Here is a 6351-nt window from a genome sequence, read left to right on the forward strand (position 1 = left end):
TAAACATATCCCACTAAAAACAAGCCCAATCTCAAAGTCACGCTGATCTGTTTGACATATTGTCCCAGCAGCTGGCTTACATATGGGAAGTGATGGCTCTTGAAGTAGACAGTTCAATCTATCTGTGTTTGTTTATCTAATAATTAATATCATTCACACAGAACCAAATGAGCTGCTACATAGTGATGAACTCAGTCAGGGACAGTACAGGGATAGTACTTAGTAACTGAAAAGTGGAGACATAATAACTGGTGAGCTATTGCCTAGGGCAGTGGGGTAGAGAATAGAGCATGAAAGTCAACATTTGTTTTTTTCAATTTTTTTTATTGTCTATACACAATATGGTGATTAATAAAAAAAAAGAAATCAGCAGCAGAACTGGAAAATGGCAGGGTTCTCGAGGATGCTTAGAGGAATCACAAGACTCTCTGTAAATAAAGCAAGATGCAGATCTTTCCCTGAATATTATACATTAACATACATTAACATTCTGCCATCTGATACACATTCCTAGGAAACGTTTTCTTTAAAAACAGGGATTCTTGGTTCTCAGATATTGCAATTCATATTCAACTTCGTGAACCGTATGATCCAGATCTTTCTCTGGCCAATCCCTACTCGACCAGCAAAATGTTAAATATTTACATCTACATAGCACACTTTATGGATATATAAGAAATAATATAATCAATAGGTAAAGACCATGCTTCCTAACAGGTCTTAAATACTGAGATTCCTAAAATTTGAATAATAATGAGAAACACATAAAATGGGAATTTCAATTTCAGCATTCATGGCCGTATAACCATATCCACTTTTTGCCACATAACATACACAGTATATGATCAGCCTGTACATATATATATATATATATATATATATAATTTTTTAATTTATTTTTTATGAATACAAAAGAGTCAAAAATACATAAAATACCAAATAGTCCAAACTCAGACCACCAAATTTGTGTACAACTCATTCTGCATATGGATGTTGAGCCAAACACATTACTTGAATATCATTCATACTGCTTAAAACAGATCTATCATTATAATTGTTTTACAGTTCTGTCTGTAGGCAGGTGCAGTCTACTTACTCTACTGCAGGGAGCGTTGCATCCGTGTGACTCCTGGCAGCCAATTGGGTTGGCAGGGTCTTTATAAGTCCTTGTTACTGGGTTTTTGGTGCACATTTGCAAAGTGGGTAGAGTAAGGAGAGATGCCACGTCTGACAGGGAAAGCAACTAGTGTCAGGGAAAGGTTCCTAAAGAGTAGGGATAGGTTAGGGATTCTCAATCTTCAAGTAAACCTTCTCTCTTTGGGACTGGCCAAGCCGTCGGAAAAAAGATGCTGTTGGTGCGCCTCTCCCCATTGCATCTCTGCACGTTTTAGTGCAACCGAACTTTGAGTCTTTACTTCCACCGTACCATGCTGCACCTACCCATATGTTCCTTATGGGACAATGTACCAGTAGTCTTTTGTCCCATATTTCTAAGTACTTTCTAACCCTAGTTATCAGGTCTGATCTTGCGGCTGATCCGACAACAGCTATGAAGGAGATGGCTGATTTATAGCTGAAGCTTGTCTCGGCTGTGAACACTTGCCCAAGACAAGTAGTCCACCTTTGTGGGTTGTTAAGAGAAATGGTTCTTCCCAAACTGGATGTTAAGCAAATAAATAGTAAATAAGAGAACTAAATCCTTTGCTAAGTGGAAGAATGGGATTGATAATAAAGTTGGCTGTGCCTCCACCCAGGACAGTAAACAGAGGGGATTCTCTTCTATGGGACTTAAATAGTAATCTAATCAAAGTAATTGGAAGCAGAAGAATTACGGCAACACACATATAACATTAACCACAAGTATATAGATGCACACCTGTACAGAAATAATACAAGCTTTATATAAGAAAGGAATAATAACAGTCCTGTACATCTACTGTACAAACAGATTTTACCAGCAAATGGCTTGATAGGAGTCCTGGTGAAATTGTCCGATATACTCAGGTACAGTTATATACAGAGATACCTCCAGATGAATGTTGCAGCAAAGTCCGATTGCAGGGGCCCCTGAGAATGATGCCTTTGTGTCGGAGATCTAAAGACAAAATCTGCAGTGATGAGGTGACCCTCCAGCCATTACCTAACCAGCCTGGAACATAGTCCTAGTTATCTGGCATTGCATAATCTGATCTGGTATAAGTAGCATGGACAGGACATGTGGCTGAGACCTTCTCATTTACTCCTTCCAGGATCTTTTTCCCAACATCCCCCAAGTCAGGAAGTGACATACATAATTATTCATTACAGTGTGATAGTAGAAGCTGGCAGTAGAGGGCAGCGAATCACTGCAGCTGGGTTACTGGTAATCAGAAAATGTTTTTGACAGGAATCTAAATTTCACAAGAAGAACAAAAGCCCTGGGCAATTAGGACAAGTCTATGTACGCAGTTCCAAGCTAGTGCTATTGTTGATCTTTGCCATTGTGGATTCCCAACAGCCAGAATAAATGAGATATCCTCAAGCAAGTTTTTTAAGCAGTTTTTTAAAAAAGATTACACTTACAATTCCAAAGGGGTCATTTCAACAGATTAACACTTAGTACAGCTTCAGGCATGAAGCAGAAAATCTCCATAATCTGAACATCAGCACGATCTTCTCCATCTCATTATCCAGTGAGGATGACGTAGAAGGTCGAAGTATCGTATTAGATTATATCTGTTTTATCAAGTTACACTGTAGCTATAATGGTGGGTATATATTTAGAACTGTCTGGAGCTAAAATGATGCAGGTACTGGGGGCAGTGAGGGCTACATCCTGTTTAATTCCACGTAGAACACAGTGCTATGAACTATTTTCAGCTGTTTGAGAAGGAACTCATCAACATTATCCTGGAATTTTATTTGAATGCTTTACTTGATGGATGATATGATGATACAAAATACACTTGATTAAATGCCTTCCTGTAAGACAATATCATTCATGGTGACTGTTCAAAACTTCCCTACAAAGCCCTCTTATGGCAGCCAAAGTGAAGGAGTAGATTTTACCTACTTTTAGGAGCAGCTAGGTGATAAACAAATATTGTCTAAATATAAGAGTCATGTGCAATCTTGGTGTGCTTTGTGTATTTTTTCCAGACCTGTGCAGTAATCCCATGTCTAACTTTACCTTCCTGTAGTAGTCAATACTGCTCTCTCTTCTTGTGTAGGGTGATTGGCAAGGGTTGACCAGCAACTTTTGGTCCAGGGGACAACCCAGAGGTCCATGCTGCAGAGACTCATTCCCCCTCCTACTCTCCCTCTTCCCTGCCTTCTATCAACCCCCATCCCAGGCTGAAACTCTGCTCCAGGTACTTTCTGCTCAACGGGTGGGTTGGGTTGGACAGCACCTGCTGCCTGCACCAGTTCCCAAACTGGTCATCAGAGGGTGGCTGGGCGCTTCAGGGGGGAGCCGGGGCAACTCAGTCCAGGCTTGCCGGGGGAGAAGAGCCTCCAGTGGGGCATGGAGCAGGGCTCTGCTCAGACACAGCATGCACCCTCCATGCCCGGTGAGGGGGGGGCGGCCTGCGCTCTGTCCTCATCCCGCACTCCTCTTTGTAAGCCTTTAGGCATGTCTTTGGCAGAAGCGCTGCAACCTTTTTTGGGGCATCAGAGCGGCCCGGGGGGCAATTGCCCCCCTGCCCTTAGTCACCAGTCTGCCCCTGGTGACTGGGCTTGCCTCCTCCCCAGCTCATGTAGTTTTTCTGCAGACAGCCTGTAGTTGGTGGGGCCTATTGGGGAACCAGCAAACCAAATCATTGGGAGTCAGTGGGAAAAATGTTCCTTACATTGGTGGCCAGTAGGAAAATGCCTCCTTTATATGGTCAAAATGTCACACATGCAGACAATTAAAAAGATCATTAGTATCTCTGCCATTTGCAGGCACCATCAAATGGAATGTCAATTAGCCAGAGCTCAAGGAACCCCTAGCAACTTCTGAGGAAACCCTATGGTTTCTGTTTGCGAATGGCTGTTCTAAGTGCTCATACACATGGGTGCATTTTCCCATAGAGCTTAAATAGGTGCTCTGTGCAAGGACCCTTTAATGGCCTCTTTCCTGTATTAAAGTGTTACTAAACCCAGGACCCTGCATTCACTATATCTGGTCTCCCACAGGACACAGAACATGGAAATGCAATTATTATAGGAAATATAAACTGCTAAATACCTTTTCTCATTAGCAGTTGGAGTAGTCTTGTGACTTCTATCAGTGTCCAGCAGAGCACTGGTTAAAGCTTGTGGGAGGAGTTTTAATTTTTCCTCTAAGAGGATGCAGGACCCCTGACTTCTGTCTGGACAGTTCTGATTGGCCCTGTGCTGATCACATGAACTCTCCCAAGAAAAAAAAATGGAAGAAGGGGAGGATGAGATAAGTCAGGATCAAACATCCTTTTTACACAATGCGGAGAATTAACCCCTTAGGTTCCACAGTGAGTATAACAAGCATGTTTTAATGCATTTACAGACTGATTTTACTGTTGTGGGTTTAGTAACACTTTAAAGTGATGTTAAACACATAATTTTGAAAAAAAAACAACAAACATGTTATACTTACTTGCTCAGTGCAATGGTTTTTCACAGAGCAGCCCAATCTTCCTCTTTTTGTTCCTAGCTCCCCCCCCCCCCCCCGCAGAGTACCCATCAAGACAAGCCAACTGTTATGGGGGTACTCATGTGTGCTCGCTCCAGATCATAGACACACAGGGCATGGCTTGGACCACCCCCACTCCCTCCTCAATGGTTGTGATTGACAGCAGTGGAAACCAATGGCTCCTCTTGCTGTCTTTGAGCCTATGAGGAGGGGGAGAGCTGAGAGAGACTCTGATCTCATGCACAGCACTGGATTGAGATTGGGCTCAGGTATAAGAAAGGGCTGGGGGGGGGGGGGGTTGCACCAAGGATTTTTACCCTAATGCAGAGAATGCATTAAGGTGTTACTAAACCCAGGACCCTGCATTCACTATATCTGGTCTCCCACAGTACACAGAACATGGAAATGCAATTATTTTAGTAAATATAAACTGCTAAATACCTTTTCTCATCAGCAGTATATAGCAGTCTTGTGACTTCTATCAGTGTCCAGCTGAGCACTAGTTAATCTTTTAGGTGGACGTTTTCTTGTGCACTCTCCCAAGAAAAAAAAAATCTCTCTAGTAATACACACTAAATTGATAATGTGCAGAATCAGCCTGTCTTATCAGGAGATAACACATGGACATTTGAACAACAGGAGGGGCAGAGAAGACAGGATCAAACAGCCTTTTTACACAATGCAGAGGATTAACCCCTTAGGTTCCACAGTGAGTATAACAAGCATGCTTTACTGCATATACAGACTGATTTTACTGTAGTGGGTTTAGTAATGCTTTAAGGTAAAAAGCCTTCAGCCTTCAGAATCACTTTAAGGCAAAATGAAACTAACTCTGGGGATGGAGAGACTGGGAATATCTAACTACGGCTGTACTAACTTGTACACAAACAGAGGGGGAAACAAGGCAACATATCCAAACATATATACTGTATGAAATATTAAACAGGCTGTTTTGTCAGCACTATAGTCGAATTTTGTTTTTTCGTAGCTGAATGATCCCGAGTAAACTGTTCATTTATGGAACAAATGCATTGAAATCTCTAGAATCAAATAAGAAAGAAGTCCTTACAAACACCCAAAATATGTCCTACTTTAAATAACTGGCATAGACTTCATTACCTTTACATAAAATGTTTTTGCTTCTCCCCTGAAGAGGTTTGATCTATTCTGGCAGATCTTATTATTCCACCATGTGTGTAACATCCACTGTGAGTTTCCTAATACACCTACAGATACATAGCATGAAAAATCCTCAGAGCTTTGAACTTTGCTTTGTACGTTCATGTGATCTCCCAGAACTAATCATAAGTTGTGTTATCAAATGTCAGATTATGCTTTGGAGATCTTTTTGGCACAGAAAAAAAAATGCTGAATAAAACTTAAAGTGACACTAAACTCAGTCTCCTCCAAATCTCCAACTTATTCCTTTTAGTCCCACTGTATATGGGAATGTATCCACCCCAGGGGCGGACTGACCATTTGGAAACTCGGGCACTGCCCGAGGGCCCGGGGTCAGTAGGGGGCCCCATGAGATGCACCTGGTACCTTTTTAATAGGCTTTTTTTAGTTTAGGCAAGGACATAGGGGCTACATGATCCCCTATTACCCGGGGGCCCCATAAGTTGTCAGTCCGCCCCTGATCCACCCTCTCTTGTTTGCTCCAAAAATGGACTAAGAACTATGAGATTTGTAGTGCGCATAGAGAAGTGCAAATGACCGCA

General features: G+C 41.9%; 1 long non-coding RNA gene across 1 annotated transcript; it reads right to left on the reverse strand.

The window, feature by feature from the left end:
* Positions 1-303: 303 nt before the first annotated feature.
* On the reverse strand, positions 304-5837 carry LOC149461803 (uncharacterized). The gene is made up of 3 exons (XR_016312781.1): positions 5750-5837; positions 1956-2095; positions 304-428 (listed from the first exon to the last, which is right to left on the reverse strand). It is a non-coding gene; the product is annotated as an uncharacterized LOC149461803 (long non-coding RNA).
* Between the last annotated feature and the right edge of the window lie 514 nt (positions 5838-6351).

The sequence above is a fragment of the Staurois parvus genome, unplaced genomic scaffold (assembly GCF_062004578.1).
Source record: "Staurois parvus isolate SC_StPar_1 unplaced genomic scaffold, SC_StPar_1.0 ptg000192l, whole genome shotgun sequence".
Classification (NCBI taxonomy): Eukaryota; Metazoa; Chordata; class Amphibia; order Anura; family Ranidae; genus Staurois; species Staurois parvus.